This window comes from Rhinoderma darwinii, chromosome 1 (assembly GCF_050947455.1).
Source record: "Rhinoderma darwinii isolate aRhiDar2 chromosome 1, aRhiDar2.hap1, whole genome shotgun sequence".
NCBI classification, from domain to species: Eukaryota; Metazoa; Chordata; class Amphibia; order Anura; family Rhinodermatidae; genus Rhinoderma; species Rhinoderma darwinii.
The window spans coordinates 259,353,865-259,377,525 of NC_134687.1; the positions used below are offsets into that span (position 1 = coordinate 259,353,865).

Sequence of the window (23,661 nt, forward strand, 5' to 3'; positions counted from 1 at the left end):
GGACCACTTAGCTCATGGGATCGCCATCTCCCGGGTGAGATGGTTGGCACACATAGAAAGTTCACTCCAAAAAGGTTTAAACCAGCCGCAGCTAGCTTTATTGTCTTCACAACAGCAGTCAGTGGTACAACAATAAACATACAAAATAAACCCTAGGCCGTCCAGCCTCTAACTAAAACATTCAGTGTCCCTCACTATGTGACACTGAGCCTTGTGCCCAGCACCTCAAAACCTTCAGTTTTACCTCACACGGTGGTGACTCTCACAGGCTAGCATGCCTGTCTTCCCCAGACTGAGAGCCCTGTGTGGACTGCACACACCTGATATAAAGAGCCGTCTCAGGTGGAGCCTAACTAGGCTCATGGCAGGTATAAGTGAAAAGAGACCCAGCAGGCTGGCAGGCATTAAATTGTCACAAAAAGATACAAATTTGCAATGAAGCAAAAAGGATGCCTTTATTTCCAGTCAAGCTATAGTAATATGTAATGTATATGTAAATAAAATATAACTTTTATTGGTTAGGATTAAATATAATTAGAACAAAGACAAAAATCTGAATCTAAAATTTAGCCAGAGTTCACTGACAGGTGGATTTGTATCGATCAGATACAATCAGTGTATAGTGTAAACTGTCTGCCTTTGTGTCTCCTGCGGCATCTGCAGAACACCGGGCGACACAATTGAGTGGCGTATATATCTCAGTCAGTGAAGACTCTGAGGTTAAAAGTAATGTGGAGGCCCCCCCGACATGTTTCGCTGCATACGCAGCGTCTTCAGGGGTTCAAATGGGGCATCTGAGATGCCCCATTACTTTTAACCTCAGAGTCTTCACTGACTGAGATATATACGCCACTCAATTGTGTCGCCCGGTGTTCTGCAGATGCCGCAGGAGACACAAAGGCAGACAGTTTACACTATACACTGATTGTATCTGATCGATACAAATCCACCTGTCAGTGAACTCTGGCTAAATTTTAGATTCAGATTTTTGTCTTTGTTCTAATTATATTTAATCCTAACCAATAAAAGTTATATTTTATTTACATATACATTACATATTACTATAGCTTGACTGGAAATAAAGGCATCCTTTTTGCTTCATTGCAAATTTGTATCTTTTTGTAACTAGGCTCATCAGACAGCCCAAGCAACAGCAGAGAAAACCCTCTCTGCTGTACATGCTCCCTGGTTGCTTAAAACCTGAGTTTCTGCCCCGTCCAGTAGCCGCACTGCTACATATCCCCCCCCCCCCCTTTGATAAAGGCCGTAGGACTTATCACATTTCAACCTCCCTCCAGGGTCAAAGCTCCTACGTTGGGACATAATCACACTTCGGGTCACCCCTACAGTAACAGACATTTGATAATCACCCCTGAGTGTATTAGACAGGTGCTCCTGCAACTCTTCTATATTGACATGCCTAGCATCCTCATCCCTTGTAGGCACTACTAGCTTTTGCTGATCACAGCCGTATTTACATGTGTTGTGCCCTACATTCATGGACCTTTCCGCATCCCTGAAGTGTCTTTCTGTGTCACCCCTTGGTTTAGACACTGGCTCATAGTGTTCAGTAACACTCATCTCGTGAGTTTTGGTATACACCATACCATCTACCAAACCACCTTCAGACGCTATACTCCCCTCCATCTTGGAGTTTTTCATCTCAGCATTTAAATGCTCAGACTGTCCGTCCAGAGAAAATTTTCCACCGTACTCACCAGACCTCTCTAGGTTACTATTAGTAACAGTACGCACATCACATGTGACACTCTAGACTTTCTCAACTACGGCCTCAAGGGGCACACTTGAACTAATCCCCTCTTCTGTCTCGGCTGCTGTTTCTTTAACAGCCTGTTCACACAATGCATTAACCTGCTCAGGCTGGGTGACATACTCACGGGTTAAAGACACGTTAGGCACAATTTTTGACATTTCACTAGTGTCATCACAAAAACGCTGTGCATCAAATACATGTGCGTAATTTTTAGCAGGCATTTCCTGAATCACATTATCGCTTGACATCATTAAAACTGGTGCATTTTCCCTTTTTGGCAGTGGAGCAGCACACCTTGCAGAGGAGTTTTCCCTGTAAGGCTTATCGGAGATATTGCCTTTCTCCCACAACTGCCAAAAATGAGGGAAGTCCCTTCCCAGCACAAACTCCTCATCAAGTTTCTCACATTTTGTAAGCCTGTGCTGCACAGTCCCAAAATCAGTTTCAAAGTCAATCAGAATGGTCTCACCCATCTCAGGATCCTTCTTCATGAACAACAAAATGTCCGGATGCACTCTCGAGACCTCTTGGCGAAGATCCAGACTGACCCGTAGTGGAATCCCACCAACCAACACTTCACGTGTTTTTTCTTGCGCTCTCTTTGGCCTCCTGACCAGAGAACAATCAGGTGCACATCCATCTGCTTGATGGCATCTCCAACAGCACTCCTTCTGTTGAACAACAGCCACATGCTGTCGGGGTTGGTTGCTCCTAGCAACGGTCCTCACAGCTTGTATCACAGGTACACACGCTCCGTGCTCTTCTCTGCGAATTGTCTGTAACACCTCCGGAGTACCCGGCATAAATGCAGCTGACGTTGAAAATAATCCACTTGGCTTGGAAGGCTGTGCATCCCCGGACAGCACCCGTGCCCTTAGAGCCTCTCTATCTGCTTCCAACTGTGCCAGGTATCTTTGGTTATCCTTCCTTTGTTTGGTATTTGTTTCCTGCAGCTCTGCATTCAACTGCACCATTTGTTTGAGGAGTTCCTCCATAAGACCCATTGCAATGGAAAAACAGTCTCTTTAATTGGGCTTCTGGCCCTTTAAATTTCACTGCATACTTCTTGTGCCATTTTATTGCCCAAAGCAATTCTCCGCCATATGTGACAACCTGGGGACCACTTAGCTCATGGGATCGCCATCTCCCGGGTGAGATGGTTGGCACACATAGAAAGTTCACTCCAAAAAGGTTTAAACCAGCCGCAGCTAGCTTTATTGTCTTCACAACAGCAGTCAGTGGTACAACAATAAACATACAAAATAAACCCTAGGCCGTCCAGCCTCTAACTAAAACATTCAGTGTCCCTCACTATGTGACACTGAGCCTTGTGCCCAGCACCTCAAAACCTTCAGTTTTACCTCACACGGTGGTGATTCTCACAGGCTAGCATGCCTGTCTTCCCCAGACTGAGAGCCCTGTGTGGACTGCACACACCTGATATAAAGAGCTGTCTCAGGTGGAGCCTAACTAGGCTCATCAGACAGCCCAAGCAACAGCAGAGAAAACCCTCTCTGCTGTACATGCTCCCTGGTTGCTTAAAACCTGAGTTTCTGCACCGTCCAGTAGCTGCACTGCTACAATATATATATATATATATATATATATATATATATATTAATGTGTGTGTGTATATATAATATATATATTTCTGCAGCAATTCCGCTGCAGAATAAAAGCACAATTTCCTGCGTATTTGCTGCAGAAAAAGGTGTGTATTTTGTTGCATTTGTTCTCACTGCTAAGGTGACGACTCCTCTGAAAAACGCAGCAATTCAGTCCACTATCCGCAGCAGAAATGACATGCTGTGGCACGAAAAATACGCACCGCAGGACAACATTTCTGATCAAAAATTTTTCGCAGCGTCTGGATGAGATTTGTTAAATCTCACTCACTTTGCTGCTACTGTTTTCTGCATATTTTCCAGGCGGAAAATACGCAGCAATTCTGTGTGGACAAGCCCTAATACAGTAGCAGCAGAGTAGATTAGATGTGTACAATTCTCATCCACACGCTGCGTAAATGATAAATGGGAAAAAAAAGCTCAGAAATTGACCTGCGGTGCGTTTTTTTATTCCACAAACAGGTCAATTGTATTTGCGTAAACGCTGCTTATTTGTTTCAGGTTTTCCCCATTTAATTCAATTGGGTGGTAAGGCCCGCAACAAATAAGAGATGATATGTAACAACGCAATTTAGAAAAATTGCTACTTACCTGCAAACGCTGATGCTGCTGCAGAATCAACTGTAGCCTCTGGTGCCGATGTGGCCGACACGATGCAGGACCTGGGGCAGGAAGTGAGTGACGTCACAGCGTGATCTCTCGAGAACACGCTGTGTCTGCACTGCCAGAAGCTGGGCGTTCTGAAGAGAAGTGGATGATACTTCTCGTCAGAACGCCCAGCTAGTAAAAGTAGTAAAAACGCCCAGATGTACGCACATAATACACACCCACTTGGACTTTTACTTTAAACACGCCCACTTGGACTTTTGCAAGCCTCATTTGCATAAATACAAAAATGGTCAAAATGCTTGTTTTTTAAAAATAAAAACGTTACTGTAATCTACATTGCAGCGCCTATCTGCTGCAATAGCAGATAGGGGTTGCAAAATCTGGTGACAGAGCCTCTTTAAGCTGTGTAACTTCTGCGATCTGACGAAAGCAGGCACATTCAGCTTGGAATGGCCATTGACATTAAATGCTTTAATCCATAGTTCTTTTTAATCGATTGTGAAACAAAATCTAAACGACATAATAAAAAGTCAACCGCACCACGAATTCCCAGACAGTCTCCCACACTGGTACTAGCAAGGGCTTAAGCTGTGTAACTTCTGCGATCTGACGAGAGCAGGCACATTCAGCTTAGAATGGCCATTGACATTAAATGCTTTAATCCATAGTCATTTTTAATCGATTGTGAAACAAAATCTAAACGACATAATAAAAAGTCAGGGGCTTCATGGATTCCCAGACAGTCTCCCACACTGGTACTAGCGAGGCCTTAAGCTGTGTAACTTGACGAGAGCAGGCACATTCAGCTTAGAATGGCCATTGACTTTAAATGCTTTAATCCATAGTCCTTTTTAATCGATTGTGAAACAAAATCTAAATGACATAATAAAAAGAAAACCACACCACGGATTCCCAGACAGTCTCCCACACTGGTACTAGCGAGGCCTTAAGCAGTGTAACTTCTGCGATCTGAGGAGTGCAGGCACATTCAGCTTAGAATGGCCATTGACTTTAAACGCTTTAATCCATAGTCCTTTTTAATCGATTGTGAAACAAAATCTAAACGACATATTAAAAAGTCAACCGCACCACAGATTCCCAGACAGTCTCCCACACTAGTACTAGCCAGGCCTTAAGCTGTGTAATGTCTGCGATCTGACGAGAGCAGGCACTTTTAGCTTAGAATGGCCATTGACATTAAATGCTTTAATCCATAGTCCTTTTTAATCGATTGTGAAACAAAATCTAAACGACATAATAAGAACTCAACCGCACCACGTACTCCCAGACTGGTACTAGCGAGGCCTTAAACTGTGTAATTCTGCGATCTGACGAGAGCAGGCACATTCAGCTTAGAATGGCCATTGACATTAAATGTTTTAATCCATAGTCCTTTTTAATCGATTGTGAAACAAAATCGAAACGACATAATAAAAAGGCAACCGCACCACGGATTCCCAGACAGTCCCCACACCAGTACTAGCAAGGCCTTAAGCTGTGTAACTTCTGCAATCTGACGAGAGCAGCCACATTCTGCTTAGAATGGCCTTTGACTTTAAAAGATTTAATCCATAGTCCTTTTTAATCGATTGTGAATCAAAATCTAAACGACATAATAAAAAGGCAACCGCACATTGATTCCCTGACAGTCTCCCACACTGGTACTAGCGAGGCCTTAAGCTGTATAATTTCTGCGATCTGACGAGAGCAGGCATATTCAGCTTAGAATTGCCATTGACATTAAATGCTTTAATCCATAGTCCTTTTTAATCGATTGTGAAACAAAATCAAAACGACATAATAAAAAGTCAACCGCACCATGGATTCCCAGAGAGTCTCTTACACAGATACTAGCGAGGCCTTAAGCTGTGTAACTTCTACGATCTGACGAGAGCAGGCACATTCAGCTTAGAATGGCCATTGACATTAAATGCTTTAATTCATAGTCCTTTTTAATCGATTGTGTAACAAAATCTAAACGACATAATAAAATGTGAACCGCACCACTTATTCCCAGACAGTCTCCCACACTGGTACTAGCGAGGCCTTAAGCTATGTAACTTCTGCGATCTAACATGAGCAGGCACATTGCGCTCAGAATGGCGATTGACAATAAATCCTTTAATCCATAGTCCTTTTGAATCGATTGTGAAACAAAATCTAAACGACATAATAAAAAGTCAACTGCTTCATGGATTCCCATACAGTCTCCCACACTGGTACTAGCGAGGCCTTAAGCCAGGGGTGGGCAAACTTTTTGACTCGCGGGCCACAATGGGTTCTAAAATTTGACAGAGGGGCCGGGCCAGGAGCATTTGGAGGGAGTGTTTGGGCCGTATATACTAAAGCATTAAATGTAGTGTGTGCAAACCTCATAGCACAGTAAGAACACTACAACCCAATTTATTAACTGTCTTTCAAATGTGAAAAATAGCCCTTATCAGTTAATAAATTTGTCTCAAGGAATATGCAAGATATGGCATTTACATACTATTTCGCAGATACTGGGAGAAGGAAATGTAAATAGATTAAAATAACATACGCACTGTGATTTATCAAGAAAAAAGTTCTGTTGACTCTGTAAATTAGCTGCCAACCTCTGAGCAGTAGCCGACCCGTTCTTGTGTTGACTGCTTGCTAGCATAGTTTGCATGCTTCGTGGCAAAGTGATGGCTGATATTGTACTCTTTGAAAACCGAAGGGCTTAATGGTGACGTGAAACGAAGTGAAAATTAAAGTGAAATAAAGAGAAATACGCGCCACATTAACCCCTTAATGACCGGGCCATTTTGCACGTTAATGACCAAGGATTATTTTTTGTTTTTCCACGGTCGCATTCCAAGAGTCGTAACTCTTTTTTTATTCCATCGACATAGCCGTATAAGGGCTTGTTTTTTTCGGGACGAGTTGTATTTTGTAATTGCACCATTTTTAGATGCTTATAATATATTGATTAACTTTTATTAACTTTATTTTAGGAGAGAATTGAAAATAAGCAGCTATTCCAGCATTCATTTTCACGTTATAAATTTACGCCGTTTACTATGCAGCATAAATAACATGTTACCTTTATTCTACGGGTCGGCACGATTACAGGGATACCAAATGTGTAAAGGTTTTATATGTTTTTTCTACGTTTGCACAATAAAAACCCTTTTAGAAAAAAATTACTTGTTTTTGCATCGCCGCGTTCCAAGAGGCGTAATTTTTTTATTTTTCCGTCGATGTGGCCGTACGTGGGATTGATTTTTGCGGGACAATGTGTAGTTTTCATTAGTACTATTTTGGGGTACATAGGACTTATAGATGAACTTTTATTTTATTTTTTATGGGGGGGAATGGGAGAAAAGAGAGAATTTTGCCGTTGTTTTTTGCGTTTTCTTTGGACGCCGTTCATCCGGCGGTGTTCATTTTATTGGTCAAGTTGTTACGATCGCGGGGATACCATATATGTGTATGTGTGATTTGTTTTGACCGTTTTATTAAATAAAACCACTTTTTGGGGCAAAAAAGTAGTTTTATTTGACTTTGACTGTAATTTTTTTTATTTTTTTTTTCACAAACTTTATTTAACGGTTTTACTTTTTTTTTTTTTAGTCCCACCAGGGGACTTCACTATGCGATATGCCGATCGCATATATAATGCTTTGGTATACTTCGTATACCAAAGCATTATTGCCTGTCAGTGTAAAACTGACAGGCAACCTGTTAGGTCATGCCTCTGGCATCGCCTAACAGGCAGATGCTGAAGACAGACCTGGGGGTCTTTGTTAGACCCCCGGCTGTCATGGAAACCCGACGGCGACCCGCGATTTGTTTGCGGGGGCGCCGATCGGGAGACAGAGGGAGTTCCCCCCTCTGTCAAACACATTAAATGCCGCTGTCACTGTTGACAGCGGCATTTAATGGGTTAAACTGCCGGAATCGGCGCGTGCTTCGATTCCGGCAGTTGCAGCAGGAGCCAGGCTGTGTATAACAGCCGTGCTCCTGCCGCTGATCGCGTGGGTAAACTGTCAGTACCCGCGCGATCACAGGACGGATATATCCGTCCTCCTGCGCGAACTAGCAGCTGCTGAGGACGGATATATCCGTCCTTCGGCGTTAAGGGGTTAACAACGGTCAATGTGTTTTGAGTGCGCCATCTATTGGGAAAACGTGGGCATTGCAGGGAAAGGGGAAAAAAAAGGAGGTTTTTACTATTATTTGGACAAGTTCGGCGGGCCGGATTAAAAAGCCTAACGGGCCGTATGTGGCCCGCGGGCCGTAGTTTGCCCATGTCTGCCTTAAGCAGTGTAACTTCTGCGATCTGACGAGAGCAGGGACATTCAGCTTAGAATGGCCATTGACATTAAATGCATTAATCCATAGTCCTTTTTAATCGATTGTGAAACAAAATCGAAACGACATAATAAAAAGTCAACCGCACCACTGATTCCCAGACAGTCTCCCACACTAGTACTAGCGAAGCCTTAAGCTGTGTAACTTGACAAGAGCACGCACATTCAGCTTAGAATGGCCATTGACATTAAATGCTTTAATCCATAGTTCTTTTTAATCGATTGTGAAACAAAATCTAAACGACATAATAAATAGTCAACCGCACCACGGATTCCCAGACAGTCTCCCACACTGGTAATAGCGAGGCCTTACACTGTGTAACTTCTGTGATCTGACAAGAGCAGGCACATTCAGCTTAAAATGGCCATTGACATTAAATGCATTAATCCATAGTCCTTTTTAATCGATTGTGTAACAAAATCTAAACGACATAATAAAAAGGCAACCGCACCACGGATTCCCAGACAGTCTCCCACACTGGTACTAGCGAGGCCTTAAGCTTTGTAACTTCGGCGATCTAACGAGAGCAGCCACATTCAGCTTAGAATGGCCATTGACATTAAATGCTTTAATCCATAGTCCTTTTTAATCGATTGTGAAACAAAATCTAAACGACATAATAAAAAGTCAACTGCTTCATGGATTCCCAGACAGTCTCCCACACTGGTACTAGCGAGGCCTTAAGCTGTGTAACTTGACGAAAGCACGCACATTCAGCTTAGAATGGCCATTGACAATAAATGCTTTAATACATAGTTCTTTTTAATCGATTGTGAAAAACAATCTAAACGACATAATAAAAAGTCAACCGCACCACAGAATCCCAGACAGTCTCCCACACTGGTACTAGCGAGGCCTTAAGCTGTATAATTTCTGCGATCTGACGAGAGCAGGCACATTCAGCTTAAAATGGCCATGTACAATAAATTCTTTAATCCATAGTCCTTTTTAATCGATTGTGAAACAAAATCAAAATGACATAATAAAAAGTCAACCACACCATGGATTCCCAGAGAGTCTCTTACAAAGATACTAGCGAGGCCTTAAGCTGTGTAACTTCTACAATCTGACGAGAACAGGAGCATTCAGCTTAGAATGGCCATTGACATTAAATGCTTTAATTCATAGTCCTTTTTAATCGATTGTGAAACAAAATCTAAACAACATAATAAAAAGGGAACCGCACCACTGATTCCCAGACAGTCTCCCACACTAGTACTAGCGAGGCCTTAAGCTGTGTAACTTCTGCGATCTAACAAGAGCTGGCACATTGAGCTCATAATGGCCATTGACAATAAACACTTTAATCCATAGTCCTTTTTAATCGATTGTGAAACAAAATCTAAACGACATAATAAAAAGTCAACTGCTTCATGGATTCCCAGACAGTCTCCCACACTGGTACTAGCGAGGCCTTAAGCTGTGTAACTTCACGAGAGCAGGTACATTCAGCTTAGAATGGCCATTGACATTAAATGTTTTAATCCATAGTCCTTTTTAATCGATTGTTAAACAAAATCGAAACGACATAATAAAAAGGCAACCGCACCACTGATTCCCAGACAGTCTCCCACACTGGTATTAGCAAGGCCTAAAGCTGTGTAACTTCTGCGATTTGACGAGAGCAGGGACATTCAGCTTAGAACGGCCATTGACATTAAATGCTTTAATCCATAGTTCTTTTTAATAGATTGTGAAACAAAATCTAAACGACATAATAAAAAGTCAACCGCGCCACGGATTCCCAGACAGTCTCCCACACTGGTACTAGCGAGGCCTTACGCTGTGTAACTTCTGCGATCTGACGAGAGCAGGCACATTCAGCTTAAAATAGCAAGCGACATTAAATGCTTTAATCCATAGTCCATTTTAATCGATTGTGTAACAAAATCTAAACGACATAGTAAAAAGGCAAACGCACCACGGATTCCCAGACAGTCTCCCACACTGGTACTAGCGAGGTCTTAAGCTGTGTAACTTCTGCAATCTAACGAGAGCAGCCACAATCAGCTTAGAATGGCCATTGACATTAAATGCTTTAATCCATAGTCCTTTTTAATCGATTGTGAAACAAAATCTAAACGACATAGTAAGATGTCAACCGCACCACGTATTCCCAGACAGTCTCCCAGACTGGTACTAGCGAGGCCTTAATCTGTGTAATTCTGCGATCTGACGAGAGCAGGCACATTCACCTTAGAATGGCCATTGACATTAAATGTTTTAATCCATAGTCCTTTTTAATCGATTGTGAAACAAAATCGAAACGACATAATAAAAAGATAACCGCACCACGGATTACCAGACAGTCTCGCCACACTTGTACTAGCGAGGACTTAAGCTGTGTAACTTCTGCGAACTGACGAGAGCAGGCACATTCAGCTTAGAATGGCCATTGACATTAAATGCTTTAATCCATAGTCCTTTTTAATCGATTGTGAAACAAAATCTAAACGACATAATAAAAAGTCAACCGCACCACTGATTCCCAGACAGTCTCCCACACTTGTACTAGCGAAGCCTTAAGCTGTGTAACTTGACGAGAATCACGCACATTCAGCTTAGAATGGCCATTGACATTAAATGCTTTAATCCATAGTTCTTTTTAATCGATTGTGAAACAAAATCTAAACGACATAATAAAAAGTCAACCGCACCACGGATTCCCAGACAGTCTCCCACACTGGTACTAGCGAGGCCTTACGCTGTGTAACTTCTGCGATCTGACGAGAGCAGGCACATTCAGCTTAAAATGGCCATTGACATTAAATGCATTAATCCATAGTCCTTTTTAATCGATTTTGTAACAAAATCGAAACGACATAATAAAAAGGCAACCGCACCACGGATTCCCAGACAGTCTCCCACACTGGTACTAGCGAGGCCTTAAGTTGTGTAACTTCTGCGATCTAACGAGAGCAGCTACATTCAGCTTAGAATGGCCATTGACAGTAAATGCTTTAATCCATAGTCCTTTTTAATCGATTTTGAAACAAAATCTAAACGACATAATAAAAAGTCAACTGCTTCATGGATTCCCAGACAGTCTCCCACACTGGTACTAGCGAGGCCTTAAGCTGTGTAACTTGACGAAAGCACGCACATTCAGCTTAGAATGGCCATTGACAATGAATGCTTTAATACATAGTTCTTTTTAATCGATTGTGAAAAACAATCTAAACGACATAATAAAAAGTCAACCGCACTACAGAATCCCAGACAGTCTCCCACACTGGTACTAGCGAGGCCTTAAGCTGTATAATTTCTGCGATCTGACGAGAGCAGGCACATTCAGCTTAAAATGGCAATGGACATTAAATTCTTTAATCCATAGTCCTTTTTAATCGATTGTGAAACAAAATCTAAACGACATAATAAAAAGTCAACTGCTTCATGGATTCCCAGACAGTCTCCCACACTGGTACTAGCGTGGCCTTAAGCTGTGTAACTTGACAAGAGCAGGCACATTCAGCTTAGAATGGCCATTGACATTAAATGCTTTAATCCATAGTCCTTTTTAATCGATTGTGAAACAAAATCTAAATTACAAAATAAAAAGAAAACCGCAACACGGATTCCCATACAGCCTCCCACACTGGTACTAGCGAGGCCTTAAGCAGTGTAACTTCTGCGATCTGACGAGTGCAGGCACATTCAGCTTAGAATGGCCATTGACTTTAAACACTTTAATCCATAGTCCTTTTTAATCGATTGTGAAACAAAATCGAAACGACATAATAAAAAGAAAACCGCACCACGGATTCCCAGACAGTCTCCCTCACTGTTACTAGCGAGGACTTAAGCTGTGTAACTTCTGAAATGTGACGAGAGCAGGCATTTTCAGCTTAGAATGGCCATTGACATTAATTCCTTTAATCCATAGTCCTTTTTAATCGATTGTGAAACAAAATCTAAACGACATAATAAAAAGTCAACCGCACCACAGATTCCCAGACAGTCTCCCACACTAGTACTAGCCAGGCCTTAAGTTGTGTTACGTCTGCGATCTGACGAGAGCAGGCACTTTTAGCTTAGAATGGTCATTGAGATTAAATGCTTTAATCCATAGTCCTTTTTAATCGATTGTGAAACAAAATCTAAACGACATAATAAAAGGGCAACCGCACCACGGATTCCCAGACAGTCCCCACACCATTACTAGCAAGGCCTTAAGCTGTGTAACTTCTACGATCTGACGAGAGCAGGCACATTCTGCTTAGAATGGCCATTGACATTAAATGCTTTAATTCATAGTCCTTTTTAATCGATTGTGTAACAAAATCTAAACGACATAATAAAAAGTGAACCGCACCACTGATTCCCAGACAGTCTTCCACACTGGTACTAGCGAGGCCTTAAGCTGTGTAACTTCTGCGATCTAACAAGAGCAGGCACATTGAGCTCAGAATGGGCATTGACAATAAATGTTTTAATCCACAGTCCTTTGGAATCGATTGTGAAACAAAATCTAAACGACATAATAAAAAGTAAAGTGCTTCATGGATTCCCAGACAGTCTCCCACACTGGTACTAGCGAGGCCTTAAGCTGTGTAACTTGACAAGAGCAGGCACATTCAGCTTAGAATGGCCATTGACATTAAATGCTTTAATCCATAGTCCTTTTTAATCGATTGTCAAACAAAATCTAAACGACAATAAAGAGTCAACTGCACCACGTATTCCCAGACAGTCTCCCACACTGGTACTAGCGAGGTCTTAAGCAGTGTAACTTCTGCGATCTGACGAGTGCAGGCACATTCAGCTTAGAATGGCCATTGACAGCAAATGCTTTAATCCATAGTCCTTTTTAATCTATTGTGAAACAAAATCTAACCGACATAATAAAAAGACAACCACAACACGTATTCCCAGACAGTCTCACACTTGTACTAGCGAGGCCTTAAGCTGTGTAACTTGACAAGAGCAGGCACATTCAGCTTAGAATGGCTATTGACATTAAATGCTTTAATCCATAGTCCTTTTTAATCGATTGTCAAACAAAATCTAAACGACAATAAAGAGTCAACTGCACCACGGATTCCCAGACAGTCTCCCACACTAGTACTAGCGAGGCCTTAAGCTGTGTAACTTCTGTGATCTGACGAGAGCAGGCACACTCAGCTTAGAATGGCCATTGACATTAAATGCTTTAAACCATAGTCCTTTTTAATCGATTGTGAAACAAAATCTATCTGACATAATAAAATGTCAACAGCACCACCGGTTCCCAGACAGTCTGCCACACTGGTACTAGCGAGGCCTTAAGCTGTGTAACTTCTGCGATCTGACTAGAGCAGGCACATTCAGGTTAGAATGGCAATTGACTTAAATTGCTTGAATCCATAGTCCTTTTTAATCTATTGTGAAACAAAATCTAAACGACATAATAAAAAGTCAACCGCACCACGGATTCCCAGACAGTCTCCCACACTGGTACTAGTGAGGCCTTAACCCCTTCCCACACCTTGGCGTAAATGCACGTCCAGGTGAGCAGTAACTTCGCGCATCTGGGCGTGCAGTTACGTTCGCGCTTTTACAGTTAATCGCCGTGCGGCGCTACACCGCAGCGGCGGTTAACTATGCAGGACCTCTTCCCTGCTCTCCCCGTTGCCGATCAGTGGCCTGTCGCCGCTGAAATCGGCAATTAACCCCTTCGATGCGGTGGTCGATTGCGATCACCACATCGAAGAGGTTTACAGCGGATTGGCAGCCCCCCACATGCATTTTCGGGGTCTGGCGATCCTTATCATGAAAACCAGAGGCCAGCCAATGACCTCCGGGTTGCCATGTACGGAAGCCTCGGAGGAGCAGCCTCCGGCCGGTCCTCCGCTGCTTTCTGTCAGTGTGACTGTCACGTCACAATGACAGTTAGAACATATTACACTACGTGTGTAGTGTAATGTGTTCCAGCAGCGATCAGAGCTGCAAGTCTAAGTGTCCCCTAGTGGGACAAGTGAAAAATGTTAAAAAAAGATAATAAAAATGTTTTTAAAAAGTGTAAAAATAAAAGTTAGAAGTGACATAAACAAAGAATGCTTTTTTTCCTATAATAAGTCTTTTATTATAGGAAAAAAATGAACACGTTAAAAAAAGTACACATATTTGGTATCACCGTGTTCGTAACGACGCCAACTATAAAACTCTAATATTATTTTTCCCGCACGGTGAACACCGCGAAAAAAATAAACGAAAAACAGTGCCCAAATCACAATTTTTTTGGTTACCAACCCTCCCAAATTATACAATAAAAAGAGATCAAAAAGTCGCATGTACGCCAAAATTGTACTGATACAAACTACAACCCGTCCCGCAAAAAACAAGCCCTTACACCGCTTTTTTGACTGAAAAATAAAAAAGTTATCGCTCTCAGAATATGGGGACACAAAAGATTATTTATTTTATAAATAAGTGATTTTATTGCACAAACGCTGCAAAACATAATAAAATTATATACATCTGGTATTGCCGCAATCGTATCGACACGCAGAATAAAGTAAAATGGTCATTTATAGCCCAGGGTGAAGGCCATAAAAAACAAATAAAAAACATTGTCAGAATTGATGGTTTTTGGTCACCTTGCTTGCCAAAAAATGGAATAAAACGTGATCAAAAAAATTTCTGGTACCCCAAAATGGTACCAATGAAAACCTACAGCTTGTCCCGCAAAGAATAAACCCTCACACAGCTCCGGTGGAGAAAAAATAAAACAGTTCTGGCTCCCAGAATATGGCGATGCAAAATGTGCAGTGTCCAAAAGCAGATAAGATCGGGTGCCATTTATCAGTGCAACACCGGCCACATATCTGCAGATTATTATTTATTTACTGCATTATTATACCCTCTTATTATACCCTGATGTACCCCGCACAGATAACATATGCCCCCACATTATAAACTGAAACACCAGTAAAACCCCAAACAGAACAACTACCAAGCTACATCTGCGCCCCAAAAGCCAAATGGCGTCCCTCCCTTCTGAGCCCTGCAGCATGCCTAAACACCAGCTTACGTCCACAGATATGGCATCGCCATACCCTGGAGAACCCGGTTAATATTTTATGAGGTATTTGTCTTCAGTGGCACAAACTGGGCATAACATGTAGTGCACTAAAATGGCATATGAGTGGAAAATGTTAATTTTCACTCCGCACCATGTGCTGCGCATTAACCCCTTCGCGCACCATGACATAGCATGTCTTAGTGTGGGGGGGTGATGTATGGGGCGTCTCACGTGAAAAATAAAGAATTAAAAATGGCAAAATTGCTGTTTTCTTGGTCACCTTGGCTCTATCTAAAAATTTAATAAAAAGTGCTCAAAAAGTTGTATGTACCAAAAAATGGTACCAATAAAAACGACCGCTCATCCCTCAATAAATAAGCCCTCATACCGCTCTATTGACTAAAAAATAAAAAAGTTGTGGCTCTTGAAACGCGGGGAGGAAAAAAACTAAAAAGGAAAATAAAAAATGGATCAGTCCAGAAAGGGTTAATTACTTTCTAATGAAAAACCATTTATGACCACACGTGGGGTATTGCCGTACTCAGAAGAAATTGCTTTACAAATATTGGGCAGCTTTTTCCCCCTTTATCCTTTGTGAAATTGAAAAAATTCAACATTTTAGTGGAAGAAATGTTGATATTCATTTTCACGGCCTAATTCTAATAAATCCTGCAAAAGACTTGTGGGGTCTAAATGCCCACTACATCCCTAGATAGATTCTTTAAGTGGTTCTAATTTCCACTTTTGGGGGGTTTCCACTGTTTTGGTCCCTCGGGGGCTTTGCAAATGCGAAATGGCACCCAAAAACCATTTCAGCTAAATTTGAGCTCCAAAAGCCAAATAGCGCTCCTTCCCTTCTAAGCCTTGCTATGGGTCCAGAAAGCAGTTTATTTCCACATATGGCATATTTCCGTAATCGGGAGAAATTGTTTTACAAATGTTGGGGTGCTTTTTCTTCTTTATTCCTTGTAAAAATTAAAAATGGCTACCTTTCTTCAGAAAAAAAAGTCGATTTTTACCTTTACAGAATAATTCCAATGAATTCAGCAAAACAACCGTGGGGTCAAAATGCTAACTTTACCCCTAGAAAAATTCCTTGATGAGTGTAGTTTCCAAAATGGGGTCACTTTCTGGGGGTTTCCACTATTTTGTTCCCTCCAGTGCATTTCAAACGCGACACGGCACTGAAAACTATTCCAGCAAAATCAGAATTTCAAAATCCAAATGGTGCTCCTTCCCTTCTAAGTCCTGCTGTGGGTCCAAACAGCAGTTTATTACCACATATACGGTATTGCTATAATCAGGAGAAATTGCTTTACATATGTTGGGGTGTTTTCTATCTTTTATTTCTTTTTATTACTATCTGTTTTACAAGCAGATACATTTAAATTTCGAAAAATTCAAATTTTTGCAAATTTTCTCCAAATCTTGGATTTTTTTACAAATAAATATTGCATTTATCAACCACATTTTTTCACTAACATAAAGTACAATATGTCACGAGAAAACATTCTCAGAATCGCTTGGATAGGTAAAAGCATTCCGGAGTTATTACCACATAAAGTGAAACACGTCAGATTTGAAAAATCGGCTTCGTCCTGAAGGCCAAAACAGGCTCAGTACTGAAGGGTTTAAGCTGTGTAACTTCTGCAATCTGAAGAGAGAAGGCACATTCAGCTTAGAATGGCCATTGACATTAAATGCTTTAATCCATAGTCCTTTTTAATCGATTGTGAAACAAAATCTAAATGACATAATAATAAGTCAACCACACCACACATTCCCAGACAGTCTCCCACACTGGCACTAGCAAGGTCTATAGCAGTGTAACTTCTGCGATCTGACAAGAGCAGGCACATTCAGCTTAGAATGGCCATTGACATTAAATGTTTTAATCCATAGTCCTTTTTAATCGATTGTGAAACAAAATCTAAACATAATAAAAAATCAACCGCACCACGGACTCCCAGACAGTCTCCCACACTGGTGCTAGTGAGACGTTAAGCTGTGTAAGGGTATGTTCACACGCTGAGAGGCAGTTACGTGTGAAAAGACAGACTGTTAACAGCTGCCTCGTTTCACACGTAAAAGCTCCTCCTCGTAATTTACGAGGCATCTGAGACGCTCGTAAACCTTGAGCCGTGCTTCATTGATTTCAATGAAGAACGGCTCAAATTACGTGGCAAAGAAGTGCCCTGCACTTCTTTGCCGAGGCAGTAAATTTACGGGTCGTCGTTTGACAGCTGTCAAACGACGACTCGTAAATAACAGGTCGTCTGCACAGTACGTCGGCAAACCCATTCAAATGAATGGGCAGATGTTTGCCGACGTATTGCAGCCCTATTTTCAGACGTAAAACGAGGCATTATACGCCTCGTATACGTCTGAAATTTGGCCGTGTGAACATACCCTAACTTCTGCGATCTGAGAAGAGGAGGCACATTCAGCTTAGATTGGCCATTGACATTAAATGCTTTAATCCATAGTCCTTTTTAATCGATTGTGAAACAAAATCTAAACGACATAATAAAAAGTCTCCCACACTGGTACTAGCGACGTTTTAAGCTGTGTAATTTCTGCGATCTGACAAGAGCAGGCACATTCAGCTTAGAATGGCCATTGACATTAAATGCTTTAATCCATAGTCCTTTTTAATCGATTGTGAAACAAAATCTAAACAACATAATAAAAAGTCAACCGCACCACGGATTCCCAGACAGTATTCCACACTGGTACTAGTGAGGCCTTAAGCTGTGTAACTCCTGCGATCTGACGAGAGATGGCACATTCAGCTTAGAATGGCCATTGACATTAAATGCTTTAATCCATAGTCCTTTTTAATCGATTGTGAAACAAAATCTAAACGACATAATAAAAATGCAACCTCATCACGGATTCCCAGACAGTCTCCCACACTGGTACTAGCGAGGCCTTAAGCTGTGTAACTGCTGCGATTTGACGAGAGCAGGCACATTCAGCTTAGAATGGCCATTGACATTAAATGCTTTAATCCATAGTCCTTTTTAATCGATTGTGAAACAAAATCTAAACGACATAATAAAAAGTCAAACGCACCACGGATTCCCAGCCAGTCTCCCACACTGGTACTAGCGAGGCCTTAAGCTGTGTAACTTCCACGATCTGCCGAGAGAAGGCACATTCAGCTTGGAATGGCCATTGACATTAAATGCTTTAATCCATAGTCCTTTTTAATCGATTGTGAAACTAAATCTAAACGACATAATAAAAACTCAAACGCACCATGGATTCCCAGCCAGTCTCCCACACTGGTACTAGCGAGAGCTTAAGCTGTGTAACTTCCACGATCTGCCGAGAGAAGGCACATTCAGCTTAGAATGGCCATTGACATTAAACCTTTTAATCCATAGTCCTTTTTAATCGATTGTGAAAAAAAATCTAAACGACATAATAAAAAGGCAACCTCATCACGGATTCCCAGACAGTCTCCCACACTGGTACTAGCGAGGCCTTAAGCTGTGTAACTGCTGCGATCTGACGAGAGCAGGCACATTCAGCTTAGAATGGCCATTGACATTAACTGTTTTAAGCCATAGTCCTTTTTAATCGATTGTGAAACAAAATCTAAACGACATAATAAAAAGTCTCCCACACTGGTACTAGCGACGTCTTAAGCTGTGTAATTTCTGCGATCTGACGAGAGCAGGCACATTCAGCTTAGAATTGCCATTGAAATTAAACGCTTTAATCCATAGTCCTTTTTAATCGATTGTGAAACAAAATCTAAACAACATAATAAAAAGTCAACCGCACCACGGATTCCCAGACAGTATGCCACACTGGTACTAGCGAGGCCTTAAGCTGTGTAACTTCTGCGATCTGACGAGAGACGGCACATTCAGCTTAGAATGGCCATAGACATCAAATGTTTTAATCCATAGTCCTTTTTAATCGATTGTGAAACAAAATTTAAACGACATAATAAAAAGTAAACCGCACCACGGATTCCCAGACAGTCACCCACACTGGTACTAGCGAGCGCTTCAGCTGTGTAACTTCAGCGATCTGACAAAAGCAGGCACTTTCAGCTTAGAATGGCCATTGACATTAAGTGCTTTAATCCATAGTCATTTTTAATCGATTGTGAAACAAAATTTAAACGACATAATAAAAAGGAAACCGCACCACGTGATTCCCAGACAGTCTCCCACAATGATACTAGCGAGGGCTTCAGCTGTGTATCTTCAGCAATCTGACGAGAGCAGGCACATTCAGCTTAGAATGGCCATTGACATTAAATGTTTTAATCCATAGTCCTTTTTAATCGATTGTGAAACAAAATCTAAACACCATAATAAAATTCAACCGCACCACGGACTCCCAGACAGTCTCCCACACTGGTACTAGCGAGGCCTTAAGCGGTGTAACTTCTGCGATCTGAGGAGAGCAGGCACATTCAGCTTAGAATGGCCATTGACATTAAATGCTTTAATCCATAGTCCTTTTTAATCGATTGTGAAACAAAATCTAAACTACATAATAAAAAGTCTCCCACACTGGTACTAGCGACGTCTTAAGCTGTGTAATTTCTGCGATCTGATAAGAGCAGGCACATTCAGCTTAGAATGGCCATTGACATTAAATGCTTTAATCCATAGTCCTTTTTAATCGATTGTGAAACAAAATCTAAACAACATAATAAAATGTCAACCGCACCACGGATTCCCAGACAGTATCCCACACTGGTACTAGCGAGGCCTTAAGTTGTGCAACTTGTGCGATCTGACGAGAGCCGGCACATTCAGCTTAGAATGACCATTGACATTAAATGCTTTAATCCGTAGTCCTTTTTAATCGATTGTGAAACAAAATTTAAACGACATAATAAAAAGACAACCTCATCAAGGGTTCCCAGCCAGTCTCCCACACTGGTACTAGTGAGGCCTTAAGCTGTGTAACTGCTGCGATCTGACGAGAGCAGGCACATCCAGCTTAGAATGGCCATTGACATTAAATGCTTTAATCCATAGTCCTTTTTAATCGATTGAGAAACAAAATCTAAACGACATAATAAAAAGTCAAACGCACCACGCATTCCCAGCCAGTCTCCCACACTGGTACTAGCGAGGCCTTAAGCTGTGTAACTTCTGCGATCTGACAAGAGAAGGCACATTCAGCTTAGAATGGCCATTGCCAATAAATGCTTTAATCCATAGTCCTTTTTAATCGATTGTGAAACAAAATCTAAACGACATAATAAAAAGTCAACTGCACCACAGATTCCTAGACAGTCTCCCACACTGGTACTAGCAAGGGATTTAGCGGTGTAACTTCTGCGATCTGACGAGAGCAGGCACATTCAGCTTAGAACGGCCATTTACATTAAATTGTTTAATCCATAGTCCTTTTTAATCGATTGTGAAACAAAATTTAAACGACATAATAAAAAGTCTCCCACACTGGTACTAGCGACCTCTTAAGCTGTGTAACTTCTGCGATCTGACAAGAGCAGGCACATTCAGCTTAGAATGGCCATTGACAGTAAATGCTTTAATCCATAGTCCTTTTTAATCGATTGTGAAACAAAATCTAAATGACATAATAAAAAGTCTACCTCATCACGGATTCCCAGACAGTCTCCCACACTGGTACTAGCGAGGCCTTAAGCTGTGTAACTGCTGCGATCTGATGAAAGCAGGCACATTCAGCTTAGAATGGCCATTAACATTAAATGCTTTAATCCATAGTCCTTTTTAATCGATTGTGAAACAAAATCTAAACGACATAATAAAAAGTCAACTGCACCACAGATTCCCAGACAGTCTCCCACACTGGTACTAGCAAGGTCTTTAGCGGTGTAACTTCCGCGATCTGACGAGAGCAGGCACTTTCAGCTTAGAATGGCCATTGACATTAAGTGCTTTAATCCATAGTCCTTTTTAATCGATTGTGAAACAAAATTTAAGCAACATAATAAAAAGTAAACCACACCACGGATTCCCTGACAGTCTCCCACACTGGTACTAGCGAGGGCTTCAGCTGTGTAACTTCAGCGATCTGACGAGAGCAGGCACATTCAGCTTAGAATGGCCATTGCCATTAAATCCTTTAATCCATAGTCCTTTTTAATCGATTGTGAAAAAAAATCTAAACAACATAATAAAAAATCAACCACACCACGGACTCCCAGACAGTCTCCCACACTGGTGCTAGTGAGGCGTTAAGCTGTCTAACTTCTGCGATCTGAGAAGAGAAAGCACATTCAGCTTAGATTGGCCATTGACATTAAATGCTTTAATCCATAGTCCTTTTTAATCGATTGTGAAACAAAATTTAAACGACATAATAAAACGCAAACCGCAACACGGATTCCCAGACAGTCTCCAACACTGGTACTAGCAAGGGCTTCAGCTGTGTAACTTCAGCGATCTGACGAGAGCAGGCACTTTCAGCTTAGAATGGCCATTGACATAAGGTGCTTTAATCCATAGTCCTATTTAATCAATTGTGAAACAAAATTTAAACAACATAATAAAAAGTAAACCACACCACGGATTCCCTGACAGTCTCCCACACTGGTACTAGCGAGGGCTTCAGCTGTGTAACTTCAGCGATCTGACGAGAGCAGGCACATTCAGCTTAGAATAGCCATTGACATTAAATGCATTAATCCATAGTCCTTTTTAATCGATTGTGAAACAAAATCGAAAAAACATAATAAAAAGTCAACCGCACCACGGATTCCCAGACAGTATCCCACACTGGTACTAGCGAGGGCTTAAGCTGTGTAAATTCTGCGATCTGACGAGAGCCGGCACAATCACCTTAGAATGGCCATTGACATTAAATGCTTTAATCCATAGTCCTTTTTAATCGATTGTGAAACAAAATCTAAACGACATAATAAAAAGTCAAACGCACCACGCATTCCCAGCCAGTCTCCCACACTGGTACTAGCGAGGCCTTAAGCTGTGTAACTTCCACGATCTGACGAGAGAAGGCACATTCAGCTTAGAATGGCCATTGACATTAAATGCATTAATCCATAGTCCTTTTTAATCGATTGTGAAACAAAATCTAAACGACATAATAAAAAGTCAACCGCACCACAGATTCCCAGACACTCTCCCACACTGGTACTAGCAAGGTCTATAGCGGAGTAACTTCTGCGATCTGACAAGAGCAGGCACATTCAGCTTAGAATGGCCATTGACATTAAATGTTATAATCCATAGTCCTTTTTAATCGATTGTAAAACAAAATTTAAACTACATAATAAAAAGAAAACCGCACCACGGATTCCCAGACAGTCTCCCACACTGGTACTAGCGAGGGCTTCAGCTGTGTAACTTCAGCGATCTGACGAGAGCAGGCACTTTCAGCTTAGAATGGCCATTGACATTAAGTGCTTTAATCCATAGTCCTTTTTAATCGATTGTGAAACAAAATTTAAACGACATAATAAAAAGTAAACCGCACCACGTGATTCCCAGACAGTCTCCCACAATGATACTAGCGAGGGCTTCAGCTGTGTATCTTCAGCAATCTGACGAGAGCAGGCACATTCAGCTTAGAATGGCCATTGACATTAAACGCTTTAATCCATAGTCCTTTTTAATCGATTGTGAAACAAAATCTAAACACCATAATAAAATTCAACCGCACCACGGACTCCCATACAGTCTCCCACAGTGGTGCTAGTGAGGCGTTACGCTGTGTAACTTCTGCGATCCGAGGAGAGCAGGCACATTCAGCTTAGAATGGCCATTGACATTAAATGCTTTAATCCATAGTCCTTTTTAATAGATTGTGAAACAAAATCTAAACGACATAATAAAAAGTCTCCCACACTGGTACTAGCGAGGCCTTAAGCTGTGTAACTGCTGCGATCTGACGAGTGCAGGCACTTTCAGCTTAGAATGGCCATTGACATTAAGTGCTTTAATCCATAGTCCTTTTTAATCGATTGTGAAACAAAATCTAAACACCATAATAAAATTCAACCACACCACGGACAGTCTCCCACACTGGTGCTAGTGAGGCGTTACGCTGTGTAACTTCTGCGATCTGAGGAGAGCAGGCACATTCAGCTTAGAATAGCCATTGACATTAAATGCTTTAATCCATAGTCCTTTTTAATCGATTGTGAAACAAAATCTAAACGACATAATAAAAAAAGTCTCCCACACTGGTACTAGCGACCTCTTAAGCTGTGTAACTTCTGCGATCTGACAAGAGCAGGCACATTCAGCTTAGAATGGCCATTGCCATTAAAAGCTTTAATCCATAGTCCTTTTTAATCGATTGTGAAACAAAATCTAAACAACATAATAAAA

At 41.4% G+C, this 23,661-nt stretch overlaps 1 protein-coding gene and 7 pseudogenes across 1 annotated transcript in view; all 8 read right to left on the reverse strand.

Annotated features, from left to right (window-relative positions):
• ATP8B3 (ATPase phospholipid transporting 8B3) overlaps positions 1-23,661 on the reverse strand; it is a 761,685-nt gene that overhangs the window by 630,092 nt on the left and 107,932 nt on the right. The window lies entirely within an intron of this gene.
• On the reverse strand, positions 4,537-4,655 carry LOC142669250 (5S ribosomal RNA; annotated as a pseudogene).
• LOC142693567 (5S ribosomal RNA) lies at positions 5,086-5,204 on the reverse strand (annotated as a pseudogene).
• On the reverse strand, positions 10,992-11,110 carry LOC142678510 (5S ribosomal RNA; annotated as a pseudogene).
• On the reverse strand, positions 11,178-11,296 carry LOC142703015 (5S ribosomal RNA; annotated as a pseudogene).
• Positions 13,008-13,126, reverse strand: LOC142685661 (5S ribosomal RNA; annotated as a pseudogene).
• LOC142665921 (5S ribosomal RNA) lies at positions 13,367-13,485 on the reverse strand (annotated as a pseudogene).
• On the reverse strand, positions 19,685-19,803 carry LOC142710831 (5S ribosomal RNA; annotated as a pseudogene).